The sequence below is a fragment of the Vigna unguiculata genome, chromosome 8 (assembly GCF_037176805.1).
Source record: "Vigna unguiculata cultivar grain cowpea cultivar isolate G323 ecotype 2 chromosome 8, ASM3717680v1, whole genome shotgun sequence".
In the NCBI taxonomy this organism is placed as follows: domain Eukaryota; kingdom Viridiplantae; phylum Streptophyta; class Magnoliopsida; order Fabales; family Fabaceae; genus Vigna; species Vigna unguiculata.
Genome location: NC_140799.1, coordinates 3,036,911 through 3,052,854, shown reverse-complemented (window position 1 = coordinate 3,052,854; position 15,944 = coordinate 3,036,911). Strand labels below are relative to the sequence as shown.

At 26.3% G+C, this 15,944-nt stretch overlaps 1 long non-coding RNA gene across 1 annotated transcript; it reads left to right on the top strand.

Moving 5' to 3' along the window:
• The first annotated feature begins 11,315 nt into the window (after positions 1-11,315).
• LOC114194224 (uncharacterized) lies at positions 11,316-12,064 on the top strand. The gene is made up of 2 exons (XR_014984105.1): positions 11,316-11,493; positions 11,739-12,064. It is a non-coding gene; the product is annotated as an uncharacterized LOC114194224 (long non-coding RNA).
• Positions 12,065-15,944: the final 3,880 nt, after the last annotated feature.

Genomic DNA, 15,944 nt, shown 5'->3' with positions numbered 1-15,944 from the left:
ATTTTCGTTCTTACTCTTAAATTTTCTACCATTTGTATCTAATAGAGAAAATAGAGATATAATTATAATAATTAGAAGCAATATCTCTTCTAATAACTAGAATCAATATTATTGATTTCTATAATGTATTGCTATCATGACCAATTCACTCATTTTCTTGTTCATTACAATTAAGGGCTAGAATTATATCAGTATGCAATGTGTGAATTTTTCTTTATTTCTTGTGATTTGTGAATTCTCAAGTTTTATTATTTTTTGTTTTAATATTGTACGTGTATTTCCTTTTTTTTTTACACATAACTTTGACATTTTCTGTTAGGTACATTATTTTTGACTATTTACAAATTTTTTACTCAAAATCTTAAAAAAAATATTTTTGTTCTAAAAAAATATAAAGAACCAAAAATAAAAAATAATTATCTTTGTTTGCTTGTTATGTCTGTCTGATCGTTAGCGTCGCATGTCATCCATTTCCAAATAATTAAAAATACTAAAAACATAGAAATGTTTTCATAATTATAAAAAAACAACAAGAAATCAAATCAACAATTTCTAAAAGGTTCTTTAAGAACTACGTGATCCCTGATTTTCCATTATGAATGAAAATACATAGGAGTGAGGTCAATCCTTGTCGGGTTCACCAAGTAAAAATCAAATATTTTCTCAAATAGGTTTTTCATAAAGAACTACATAACCAACCTTTGATTCTCCATTGTGAATGGAGATACGTAGAAGTAAGGATTAATTCTTGTCGAGCCCAACAAATTAAAAAATTAGTTTTGTTTCTTTGGCCTGACTCGGGTCAGCTTAGCTCAACCTTTGGCTTGGGCAGACCCGATTCGACCTTCGGCCTACGCCTACCTGCCTCGACCTTTGACCCGACCTGGTCCAGTACGGTTTGACCTTTGACCCAGGTCGGTCTGGTTCGACCTTTGGCCTTGGCCGACCTAGTTAGACTTTTGGCCTGGACCGACCCAGTTCGACCTTCGGTTTGTGCGACTCAATTCGACATTCTACTAGGTCTGACTTGACTTTTTGGACATGTAGACTTTTTTTCCTAATTTATTCCATAACGTGGAGAATTTCAACTTCCTTCTTTTTTAAGTGAATTTCAAATTCTATTATTTTAGTTATTTGAAATACTTTCTTGAAATTCATCAATTTCAATATGCTTTTAATTTCCTCATCCAAATATTTAATTTCAAAAAAAGTGTCCACGTGTCAAGTCACAATTGTGTCACGTGTCAATGCTAGTGTCACATGTCAGTTTGCAGTTGTATTCAATTTAGTCCTGATATTCGTTATTTTTGTTCAATTCGGTCCCTATATTCGTTATTTTTGTTTAATTTAGTCCAAAATTTTGTTAAAATATAACCATTTAATTTTTAAAATTGACATTGTTATTAGTTATTTTTTAAATTTAATTATAAATTATAATATTTAATTATTAATTGAATATAATTCTTAGATTTAATTGTTAAATAGAATATAATTATTTAAATATTATTAAAATATAATTATTAAAATTTTAAAAATATATATTAACATTTGTAAAATTCACATTTAAATTTAAAATATTTAATATTTTTATTGCATTTTAGATATTAAAATCTAAAATATTTTATATGTAAATGTTAATTTTACAAATATTAGTTTATTTTTCTAAAATATTTTATATATCAATTTTAAAAATATTTTAGAATATAAATATTAGAAAAATAATAATAATGATATTCTTATAATATTTTAAATAATTATATTCTATTTAGCAATTAAATATAAGAATTTATTCAATTTATAATTAAATTTAATAATTTATAATTGAATTTAAAAAATAATAAATTCAAAGGTCAATTTTAGAAAAGATATTAATATAATTTGTATAAAAGATATTAAATTTAGTGTCAATTTGAAAGGGACAAAATTGATTTATTTTAACAAAAATTGGGACTAAATTGAACAAAAATAACGAATATAAGGACTAAATTGAACAAAAAAATAATACTACCACAAACTGACATGTGACACTAGCATTGACACATGGCACAATTGTGACTTGACACATGGACTATTTTTTTAAAATTAAAAAATTAAAAAAAATTAAAAAAACCAGGAGCTGACATGTGGCATGTACTGTTCAAAAACGTTAACTATTTAAACATCGTTAGTGAAAAGGACCAAATTGACCATAATTTGACGAAAATGAGGATCTAATTGAACATAAAACGAAAATATGGACCAAATTGAATAAAATCAAAAAGAATAGGGACCAAATGTACATTTAAGCCATAAATAAATTACTCTCTTAAATTTCCTCATTCAAACACACCATAATAGAGGAGGACAAAGAGAAAAAGGGGAAAATAATGGTGGAGAAGAGAGAAAAAAAGACCAAAAGGTGGTGGATGGTGGAAAAAGGAAGACAAAGGTAAAAGGGTGATGGGAGCTAGAGGATCGTAGAGAAAGGTGGTGGGAGTGAAGGAGAAAAAAACAAGAAATTTTCTTATAGAAAATGATAAAGATTTTGACACCAGAGACCTTTCAAATGATGCTAATCCCAATTTAATAAAAATATCCAAATTAATTTTATTCAACAAATATTAAAACTCAATTAATTAAAAAATAGAAATTAAAGTGAATTATAAACCTAAATATAAAAGTATCAAATCACTAATTAAACATAAATTATATTATCCAAAACATTAATATTTTTATAACTCAAAATATATATAACTTTAAATTCAAATTTATTTTAAAATGAACAATTCGATATTAAAATTTATAATTTAGATTCTATTTTGGATTCTATTTTTTTATTTTTTGAAATACAAAATAAAACATACCTTTAGATGGTATAAAATTGAGAATGCATTTTCAACAAAAATAAGCCTATGAAAACACATTCTATGCATTATCTATATCATGTATTTTTTTTTCCTATGTCGCAAAACATTATTAAATCATAAAATAATTATAAAAATAAATAAGTTGTATAATTTTATTATATATATATATATATATATATATATATCACAAATAATTTTTTATTAGGAATAATTGTTTGAATTTAAAAAATGTGATTATTAAGGAAAAAATTGAAAAACAATAACCAGAATGATGAATCTCCATGTAATAATATAGATCATTATCATGGTTCTCTAAATCATAATTACATAATTACATTGACGAACATTAATGTAAAATTCAATTACAATTCTTATCATCTAATCTTTCTTTGCCTTTTCTTTCATCAATTAATTGTTTGCTTTTGCTCATAATTATTTTATCTAATACAATCAATTTGGTATTAAATATTGTAGTACTACAATTTTAACTGTGAATGCAATTTTTGGTCATCAATTGAATATATTTTTCCGGTAAGAAAAGCCTATAGCGACAGTATTTAATACAATTGTATACCAAAATTCGAGAACTTAAAACCTAAAATGAATTTAATATATTGCTTTTAGAAAATAAAATAACATTTCATATTAAATAAATTAGTATTATAAGTCATGAAAAAGTATTTTAAAACCATGGTGAAACAATTACACAATCAAAGGTACATCTACAAAGACATCATAAAATTTATCTACTTACATGAAGAATTCTATATTCCAACAACAACAAAATATATTCAAATCTTTATAATAAAAAATATTTATTGAAACTTGTCGATCTGGATGACAAAGTGGAACCCGTCAAAATTAAACTAATTAGGTTGTAGTTTTCAATTTATAAATCCATTTTGGTCTGCTTTATTTGATTCATTAAATTAATGGACTAAAGTTGGATTGAAGTAGACCTAGTAGTAAATCCTTTTATTTCTAAATTAAAAATTATAATGAAAAATAATCTAAAAAAATAATGTTTTATATTATATACTTTAAAAATGAAAATATAAAATAATATTGTAATTTAAATTATAAATATTTACATATTAAGTTCTAACATCTAATTATAATAGAATAAGTTAACATGTAAATGCAATAATTATTTTGATTTATCCAATTAAAGACATTAATTAGTTATGTGTGTGATTTATAAAACAATTTTTTAAAAGAAAAAAAAGTTGGCATACAAACTTATCAATGGATCTTTTCATGTTCATCCATTGATAAGACAAGTTAAGATTTTTGTATCAATTTTAATATTAATGTTTATGACAAATCAGGTCAAATCGAGATGATCTGATATGTTTGTCAATCATATTATTAATTAGTTGATATTGAATAATAATATTTTTTTGATCTAAAATTAATTACATTTAATAATATACTAATTTGTTTCGATATGTTTGTGTTGATTACATTGTCGATCTCAAACATACCCTAAATTTTGTATATATTATAACAAACCGTACTCGGTATCTCTCACTGAGCAAAAAATTAACAAGTAATAGAGAAAAAGAGAGTGAAGTGAGAATGTGTAAACTGGCCACCCTCTTCACTTTGGCTCTTCTATTGAGCTTCAATTTAATCCATGCTTCACGCCCTAATCCTTCCCTTGAGAATGGGGTAAGTTTTCTTCTCAATTTTCACTTACCTCGTTGAATTAACAAATAAAGTATGAAACATTTTTTGTTTGTTTGTTTGTGTGTTTGTATTGTTTATTCTCTAAATTATTTTTGGTTTTGAGATTTGGGATGTTTGAATTGAAGGGTGTTGCAAAGGTTGATATAGAAGATGAGAATTGTGAAGAAGGGGCAGAAGAATGTTTGAGAAAAAGAACACTAATTGCACATATTGATTATATCTACACTCAAGATGGTAAAGAGGGTCACCACAATTAATGGAATCATAATTTGCATAATTTGTGTATGGTTCTTATTCATATATTAATAAACATGTGATTTGATTGAGTCTTGTTTATTTCAATAGGCCTTGGTTGAATTTTATTATGTTATGTATTTTCTCCCTGTTATCATTCAATGCAAGTGTGATCAATATTTTGCATACTAAAAGAACAATTTAATAAAAAAATATATTTTGGATATTTTAGTTCGGGACATAAAATTAAGAGAAAACTATAAAAAAAAAAGTGTGGCACTAGTAAAAACATTAAGCCCGTTGTTCACTTAGGATAGATTTGAGAGTGCATGATAATGAATTTGTGTTGATTTGAGTGGATAATATGCATGTTTTTTGAGTGGACTTAAAGGGTAAGATGAGTGAATTTAAAGATAAATTTTGTGAAAGTTAGTGAGTGATTTGATTAATGTAATAAATTAAATGAATTAAAAATATTAAAATTCAACAATTTATTAATTAACTATAAAATCATTATACATATCATTATATACAAATATATTATTAGTTACTATATATATTTTAAATTTCTGGAGAAAAAATATTTTTTTATTTTCTTATAAATTTGAATTAAAAACAATAATATTTACTTTTGAAATATATAACTAATGTTAAAATAGTTGTCGAATAAAATAATTATTAAAAATAAAATAAGTTTCAAGAATAACGGTTAAAAGGTTAAACTATTTATAAAATAAATAATTTTTAAAATAATAAGTAAATTGAAAAAATAAAATATATACACAAAAGAGATTTTTAAAATAATTGTTATAATTTGAAGACAAATCATATCCACTTAACAAATCACATTCACTTAACATTTAAAAATTAATTATATATTATTCAAAATTAGACAAATAAATATGTATCCAAAATAAGTTTTTAAGATAACTGTTAAAAAAGACAAGAAAAGTTTTTAAAGTTACGGTTAAATGTAAACTATTTATAAAATAACTATTTTTTAAAATAATAATTAAGAATAAAAGTGAAAAAATTAAATGTAAAAAAACGTATTATTTTTATATATTGTTATAAATAGATTATATATATAAATAAATATATTATTAATTATTAATATACATTAATTAATAATTATTATTAGATATGTTAACTATTAATAAATTTATTTATTTATTATATATATATATAATAAATTAATAATAATAGTATATTATGATTAATAATTATCTATAATATAAAGAGGTTATAAAAGTAAAATGTGTATAAATTTGTTCAAATCTTCGCAAAGATGAGTGGATGAGTTTTAGTAGAGAATATGCAAATCCCTCTTTGCTTTTCCACTTAAATCATTTAATGAGAACATGTACAATTTTCTATATCCATCTTCATAAATTTGTGCATTGTTATTATTTATTCAAGCAAATGACACAGGGATTTACATCATAGAAATTTGTGAGCAAATACCAATAAGTCAATTAGAAATGAATTTGTTATTTGTGGAGACCAAATAGATGACATATACTTATATTTTATTTGTTATACTCTCTATCTCTTACATGTGTATTTACATTTTTTTTTAAATATTTGTTCACATATATTTACAAATAAAATTTAAAAATATTTAACAAAATATTTTAATTATAAAAATTTATAAAAAAATGTGTATAAAAATATATAAAAATTGTAAAGAGGTATAAAAAGTTGTATAGTTAGAAAATTTCGTCAATTTGTAATAACTTCAATAACAAAGTGATTAACATTAGTCTGTTCTCATGTTAAAATGCATCATATAACATTTATGAAACAAAATTCATCCAAAAAATTAAATTTTAGTCAAAGAATTTGTCACTTTTTGTCATTACCTTTTTATAAAAATGTCATGACATATAATCAAACTAATCAATCAATCAAAGTATTCTTACCAAAATTTGAAATGTGAACCTTTGTACAAATAATAAAATATGAGCTGATCTTACAAAAAACGTTCAAATCACTCAAATCAGTAAGAGAATTAGGATTTTTGATAAGAGTGAGTATTAGTATATGAGAGTGTGTATTCTTTAGGAATACTAGATGTATTTTGGATCTTGAATCCATGTGATAAAACAATAAAACATGTAATGTGATATTAACCAATATCAATAAAATAACAACATACATTGAATAAATAATAATAATAATAATAATAATAATAATAATAATAATAATAATAATAATAATAATAATAATAATAATATGACACCTTATCTTATATACCAAATAATATGTTATTATTATTAATATATAATAATAATAATAATAATAATAATAATAATTATAATAATTATAATAATTATAATAATAATAATAATAATAATAATAGTAGTAGTAGTAGGAAGGTTGTGTTTGGGGTGAGCCCGTTACTTTTCCTTTTCCTTTTCCTGGACCTCCATATTCGCTATTTACACCTCTATATGTTGGGTATTTATTTTTTAATTAATCAAGAAAAGCTAGGGTTAGACCTACATAAATATTTTATTTTATAAAAAGGATTAAATAACATCTGACATACTGTTTGTCATAAGATAATAAGATAAACTTTGATGCCTTTTGAAAAAATAAATACCAAAACAGATATTTTTAAAAATACAAAACCAAACAATATACAAATTTTGACCCAAGACTATTTTCAAATTTATGTAATCCCTTAGAAATAAAAAACATATTTTCTTCCCTAAAATTTTATGATTTGTGCATAGGCATATTATATTATATTATATGTCGACGTTTAAAGAAAAAAAGCTAAATGACTTAGCTAATTTTAGGGGCCATATATGTCATAAGTCTATGTAATTGTTTATTATGCTTTTCTCTAAATAGGTTATTCTAAAAGTTAGATTGGTGTATTTGCAGTAAAAAAAAGGGATATTCAAATTATCAATTCAAAGTTCTAACTATTATTGTGTTTATTAAAACTAAGATTACAATATAAAAAAAGTTATTTACAAGTAAAATGACTACCAAAGCATGGTTGAAGAATTTGTAGAGGATCTGATAAAAGTTTAATCGTGTCAAGTGCAATGACAATGAAAGATGAAGAAAGTTCATGTGAATATATAGAGATTGAAAAATAATAATGTGAAAATAGAGAAAAAAAGTGAAAAGTTGTATTTTTTTTTCCTAAAATTAAAATATACAATATTAATCCTTGTAAAACACTAACATCATATGTGGAAAAATCCCATTAATTTTTCTAACAGTGGATTTGGTCTCCACATTATAGTAGGTTACACTAATTCTCATAATTGTGACACACTACATGATTTTTTTTTCTTTTTTTCTAATAGAGATTAATGTAAGATGTTAACATCGTTATATCAAAGTTCATTATAAAAATGGTGAGACGGCGGAGAAGCCGTAAAGGGAGGGGTCCTCCTGGTCACAAAATAGCTTCTTGGCGGAGGGCTCCCCGTAGAAAGAACACGAGGGCGGCGATCGGCGTTTCATGGGGTTGTTGACGGCGGAGACATGAGGTGTTTGTGCTGGCGTTGGTTGTGGAGAAATTGCGGTGACGGGTTCGTTCTGAGCATGAACGTTTATCTCACCCATTTTCTTGAACTCTTTCTTTCTGATTTCGCCAAATGGGAATCGTCACAACGAAGAAGAGAAGGGCTTTGAATTGTATATATGTGGGAAGAGTATTTTGAATTTTTGGCGGCTTCTGTTTAACCGTTAATTTTATTAAATAAGAATACTTTTAAATTAATATTTACTTTTATTTCAAATTGAATTTTAATAATTTCAAATTAATGAACATGTACACTGAAAATTTTTTATCTAATACCATAAAACACTTTCAATATAATATTCTTTTCAAAGTTATCAAATTCTATTGAAAGCATTGACAATATATTTAAAAAAAAAATTGAAATCATAAAATATTGAAAGTCTTCTAAAATATCAATATTATTTTTTCATAAGAGTCTTCGGGGTTTTTATGTTTGAAATCAAAACATAAGATGGATTATCAGGTAACTGTGACGTTTGTTTGGATTGAATAAGAGTGAATTATTTGAGCAATTTGCGAGATGCATCCATTTTGTAATCTCGCATGTGTAGAACATATTTGAGGGAATTACTACAACAAAGACCGTTTTACCTTGGGTCATGATTTACTCACATGCTGCATTTGAGGTGGGTTATTTTCGTTGCTTTCTCCTTAGTCTATATTTGCATGTGTGCATGGTTCATATGAAGAGATGTGATTGTGCATGGTAATGGAGAAGAACGTGGTGGTCAATAATGGAGTGTGAATCATGCATGAAGTTGTGTTGTTCATGACTTCATGATGCAAGTTAGGGCAATCCACTTAAGGATCGATCCATGGGTCTTTGGATCTAATCTCCTGATTGTTTGGAACAAATCTGGAAAGTTTGAGAATAGAGTGGATCAATCTTTGGAGGGTTGGAACCGATCCCAACATGGTAGATCCGGATCTAGTGAACTTGAAGAATGGATTCTAGAATAGTCTTCCATATTATTGTTATTATTTAAAATAAAATGAATTTCACAATTGCTTCGTAACATTTTTTTTACAATATACTATGAAAAATTAAATTATTTAATTAATTTTTATAATTTATTTCTTTCGATGGTAGTAGTAAAAAAATTAAAAAATAATGATAACTCATACAAATACTAATTTATACTATTTATTACATAAAGGGCAATATGGTAATTTAATTTTTACCTTTATTAAAACATTTTTTTTAATCTATCACATCAATTAAACCATCCACAAAGTCTCACAAACTTTACTTCCACATACTATCACAATCACCTCTAAATATCTTAAAAAAACATAAATTTCACTCTCAAATCCACTCAAACTCATTCACTCCCTCTTCCTCAGACCCACCATCCATTCAAGTGAACATGCCCTAACGGTTGGTGAGAATGGATTAAGTTATTTGAAAGCGAGGATATAAAAGCGAAGAAAGACAATTATTTGTGGGATGAAGTGATTTTTCAATCTCATTGTTAGAGTTGATTTGAAAGGATATTTTATAAATACCCTTTTATCCTCAAATAAAAAAGTCAATTTGGAACCAATTCACAGAAAACTCAAGGGAAGAGGGATCCAATCCCTTCACTTGGAACCAATCCACGAGATCTTGGAATCAATCCAATGATGGAGGACCCGCTTCCCACCTTTGAAGAACCGGAGAACTAATCCATTTGCACCGTGTGAGAGAGTGGATCCAATCCTCCCTGCTTCAATCCACATATGGATTACCAAAAAATAAAAAATTGTATACATATCATTTTTATATCTATTAAAATACTTTTTTAATCTTAATTTTATTAAGGGTATTTTGATAATTTTAATTTTATATCCATTAATTTTTTTTTAATTTATTACATCAATCAAATCACTCACAAACTTTACTTCCAAGTCCACTTACTATCACCCCTAAATTCTTTAAAAAAGTAACACAAAATTCATTCTCAAATCCACTTAAACCCATCCATTTTCTCTCTCTCAAACTCATCAACTCAAGTGAACGTACCCTTAATCTCATGAAACCAACAAAACATGAATAGTAATACGATGTTTCAGCTATAAAAAAAATGGTCGTATTCAAGCAAGAGAGATGTAATAAATTTAATTTTCAATTTTTGTCATCATGATGTTTTTATCTTATGGACTCTTCAAAATTTCCGATATTTATCTGTCTCCTATAAAAAAAACATATTTTAATAAGTAAAAAATAATGTGAGAATTAACGTCTTAGGAAAAGCTAATTCATAATTAACTTAAAATTTGTAAACTGACAAAAATTTATAAACTAAAAAAAATGAGAATCAGATCAATTAGTTATTAAGCAAGTAAAATAATATGAAATAATACGAAATTAATTATTTGATTATATTATACAATCTTAAATATTAGAATGTTTATTAATTATAATAAATCATCATCTTAATACAATAATATTTTAACTTTTTATTATAAAAATATGCAAAGATTGGGGCAGGAATTGTTGTAGTGCGAGTTAAGAAAAAGAAACGGGAAAACAGAACATAACATTACTAAAATCGATAATTGTAAAAAAAGAGTAAAAGAAAATATTTCAAGTAAATTATTGAAATTAAAACAAAAGGAAGAAAAAAAAAGGTAGTATCCAATATTAATTCTTTTAACCTACATGAATTCATTTATAGAAATACAATAGAAACTGGTAAAATTTAATAATCTTGGGAACCAAATACATTTATTCTACAATTTTGTTATGTTTTACTTAATTTAAGTCTAACCTATGTAAAAGAATCTGTAGAGGGACAAACATCCAATTTCCTTCTTGGAAACGGAAAATAGAAACTACGTTCCAAATAGAAGCAGTTAAAAGTCAACAAAGTTTCAGACACGAGAATTTTATGTTTGAAGTTTTGGTAGGGTTCTTTGTGGTTGTGTTTACACTCTGAATCCCAAACAACCCTCTATTATTTGTCTATATATATATATATATATATATATATATATATATATATATATATATATATATACACACACTCTCTTCCACTCAACACAGAATCTGAGTGATCAAAAAATAAGATTAGAAAATTGAGCATGTCTAAACAAGCCATTTTCTTCACTTTGCTTCTTCTCCTAAGCTTCAATCTCATCACGATCCATTCCTCACGTCCAAACCCTTCACTCAACACTCTCTCTTCTTTGCATGTGGTACGTGTAATTTCTTCTCACTTTCATCTCATCCATCTAGTTACAGTTAAATGAATCAATCCTTCTAAAACTTTCTTCTGTAATCTTTTCTGGGTATGAGTGGTTTTACAAAATTAGCTGTTATGTAAGTCAAAGTGTTTTCCTTTAATTCGCATCATGATGAATTGCTGTGTCTGATAAATAGTATTGTTTGTTCTTCGTTCATGTTTTCTGGTTTTGAGAATTGGCATGTTTGAATATTGAAGGCAGAGGTAGATGGAGAGTTTTGTGAAGAAGAAACTGAGGAATGTTTGATGAGAAGAACACTAGCTGCGCATGTCGATTATATCTACACTCAGAAGAATAAACCCAAACCTTGATGCCATCACACACTTTCAAGACCAAATACCAATACAAAAAAATAATATACAATTAATACTTATACATATATGTGTGTACCTATTTCATAAATAAACATGTGTTGAATTTGAGTTTGTTCTTTTGACCTTGTTGTTGCTTGATTCTTGTGTTATCTTGTATATGTATCAAAAGTATTTATATACTTGGCTATGGTAATTTCTCAAGTTCTTAAGTTCTTTGTATGTAAGATATGAATACAAGCATCCATCACTAGATTTTTTAACCTGGATTTGTACTTATAAATTATAAATTATAATGAAATAAACCATTTTTTGTTAGCCTTATTGCATGAACTGCATAAAAACTCAGAAAACTCTTTCTGCATAAACTGGTGCCTTGTTCTGATGTCTGCTATGAAACTAAACTTTGCTTTAATCAATTTGAACACAGTTTCCTTAACTGTAACTGTGATGAGCTCTCAATGATTGATATGTACTATATATGATAGTAAAACCCATCACCTTAATTACATTTAAATAATTAAACATGGCTAAATGATAACAGTTTGATTGTTTTGGAAAATATAAATAAAACTAAGACTAAAGCTTAAAATATGAGTGAATTATGTGCACAGAAGAAGAAATGTGAGAACACAGAAAGTCTTGGTTCAACAGGTGTAGTGTCCTTCTCGAGACTCAGAATGATAGATACTCGTCAGTTTTACATGACATAAAGAAGACCACATTTTAAATGAAAAAGAAAAAAGAGAGAAGAAAATGCCAACAATGTACAGAAGTTACGTGACTAAAATGTCTAGATATATAATCTAGTGATAAGACCCATCTTGGTGACTGGGGGAGAGAGAAATGCACTAAAAACCATGCTTTTGAGTCAAACCAAGTCACATAATAAGATTAAAAATATAATGCCACTTTAATTGCGATTATGGATAGAATACAATGAATAATGTATGAATTAAAATAACAAAAATCGGCGATTGAAGAGACTCAATACGAGAGTTCAAACCCACCTAATCAATTAGTCGTAAGATAAAACGCTTACCATTTAACCAATAGTTATGAACTCGTGATTTTAATTTTGATATCAAATGTTAGAATCGAGCACTTATCTTAACAATTATTCTATTATATATCTTATTTGGATTGTAACTTAGTCTGACTACTGCCACGAAATAATTGTGTAACCTACAGTCGATGGTATTGTTTTTATTGACAGAAAAGAATTAAAGGGTTGTAAAGATAGAAAATTGGAAAGTGTAACATCGTTCACGTTTTCCGACCAAAATTCAACCTCTGAAGTAACTATCAATCTCATGGTCCTCCACTGTGGTGTGAATTGGTCCCAACACCTAACTCTGTTGGTGGCACAAAAGTAAAAGCAGTGTCAAACAAGGCTGTGTTTGTTTGTCATCACGCGTCAATGTTGTGTCCCATACACAGCTTAATCACATCCATGGATTAGTGTTTCTGAAATTGGATAACCATGTTTTAGGAGAGGATTATTGTATGAATTCCCTCAAGTAGTTGCTTCCAAAACGTGCAAGTAAATCAAACTAGTGTCATCTCATGTGCCATAATAATCGCTTTCCAAAAGTGATTCTTGTAGACTCATGCTTCCTGTTCATTTGATCAGCACGAAGGAGCAAAGAAAAATAGAGTATTGAAGTGAAGAACGGATTTTCTCAGACAAAAATCGATTCTAATGTTCCATAATTGTAAATTAATAATATGAAATTTCATGTTTCCATATTATCATATTATATTGTTTGTATGGTTGATGGGTTGCAATGAATTTTTACAAATAAATTATGTAACTTAAAAGATAAGATCAGTTGTTAGTGGTAACAATGATAAATTTTGTTTAAATTTTTTTCATCAAACTCAATGCAAATGCAGGTTGGTCCCATTTCCATCCCTAATGAAGAAAGGTTGATGTCAATGAAATGAAATTCAGAGTAGGTCGGCAAGTAGAGGTCCCAGGACGAAGCAACACATATTTCAAGACTAAATGACCCATGCTAAGTATCAATTTCTACACAACTTCTCACTATTATCCATTTTTTCTCTCTGATAGACTAACTTGTCTATCAAGTATGGGTTCAAAAATGACACCATAAGAATGCAAAAGATAGTGAGTGGACAAGAATTTACCATGGACAAAATATCAACAAAAACTATGCAAAACAAATAGAAAAATATTACATTCTAAAATAATTGTCAAAACTTATAAATAAATAAAGATCATTATTCCAAAGGATCCAAATATTACAACTCAATCATTGCCCCTAAACAATAATGTATCATTAATAATTCAAATAAACAAACGGTAATCATATTGTTGCCAAAGAAATTTATAGGAAAATTTTTCATGCTATTTTATTTAAGAATTTTAATTGATAAGTAATTTCTTTGTACATAATTATTTTTTATAAAATTGTAAAATTTGTAATTACTTTTTACAAAATTTGTTATAAAAAATATTTTTTATCAAATATTTAATAAAAAAATTAGCAGTCATTTTTTACAATTTTTTTTTATATAATAAAATTTATAAGTATTTTTTATAAAAATAATTAAAACAAAATTGTCAGAAAATATAAATTGTTTTAATAATGTAATAAAACGATTCTCTTATGAAAAGAGTTTCATGTGTGAATCCATTTTTACATTTAGAATAGAAATGTTATTAACAAAATATGACATTGATATGTAGAATAACAGGTTAGAATAACGGGTTAGACTTTGAAGAAGGTGATTAGTTAGGTTTATTAAACTATTATGAGTCAGAGGCAGAGGCAGAGGCAGTGAGTAAATGGGAAAATTCTAAACAGCAGGGTCAACAGTCAATGAGGAGATAAATGGAGCTACACTCACCACACTACATTAATACTATATATATATATATATATATATATATATATATATATATATATAATATACCAGCATCCACAATGAAGTGGGTAGTTACAATATGTGCAATTTTACTTAATTTGGAAAAAGGTGCACTATAGTCGATCAATTTCATCACAACATAAAAATATTATGAAAAGTTAAGAAAAACAATTATGAGTGATTTAAATAGTATGTTATAATTTTTTTCTTAAACTGATATATTTAAAAAATAAAATTAATTTTCTTTATGAAAAATTAATAAATAATTAAATGATAATATTTTTAAATATACACTTTTCCTACTGGATCGAATATGTCCAATAAAAATCATTCTTGTTATTCTTTTTCGTCTTCTTAATATGAAGTTTTTGTAGGTTTTCAGTCTCGATTGTTGATTTTGAAAGGGTATCTCCAAACACAATAAGAAATTTTGTAATTATTGGTAAAAATTTACTAACAAATTGGTAAAATCACATTTATTGATGGATTAAAAAATCTACCGATAATGAATTTGTTGACAAAATCTGTCGGTAAATTAAAATTTATATTATTAATGAATAGTAATGTTGGCAATTAATGTCTTCGAAAGTTAATTTCATTAGTAAATTTCATGGGTAATTTATATATCATATTATTGATAGATTTTTTTCGTTTTTAAATCTATTAGAAAAATAAACAACAAGTTTACCGCAAAGTTTAATGATTTTTTTTATAAAAGAGAAGGGTGGAAGAAGTAAAGGAGAAGGAGGAAGAGAATGAGAAGTTGGAGTTGGTGGTGGAGGCAGAGGCACAATGATAGTAATAGTGGCAACCAAAGTTGTAGGAGGAGGAGGTGGAGGAAGAGGAAAAGAAGAACGAGATGAATGGAGAGGAAGAAGAAGAGTTGGGAGGAAGCTGACAATAATATAGTGCAGACATGATGATGATCGAGGTGGAAAGGTGAAAGAGGAGGAGATGAGGAACAAGAAGAGGAAGACATTAACACAAAGAACATTTTACGTCTGTTATTTTAGGTTTTTTTTTTCTTTGCCTCTGTTGTAAGTTAAACATAATTGTGGGAGACATAAATTTACATCTGTTACAATTATAACATACTTAAATTTATGTATGTTACAAAAACAGCATACATAAATTCTTTTTATTTATTTTTTCAGATTTGCACCAAATTCTTCTTCTTATCCTTCTTCGTCTTCATCTTCT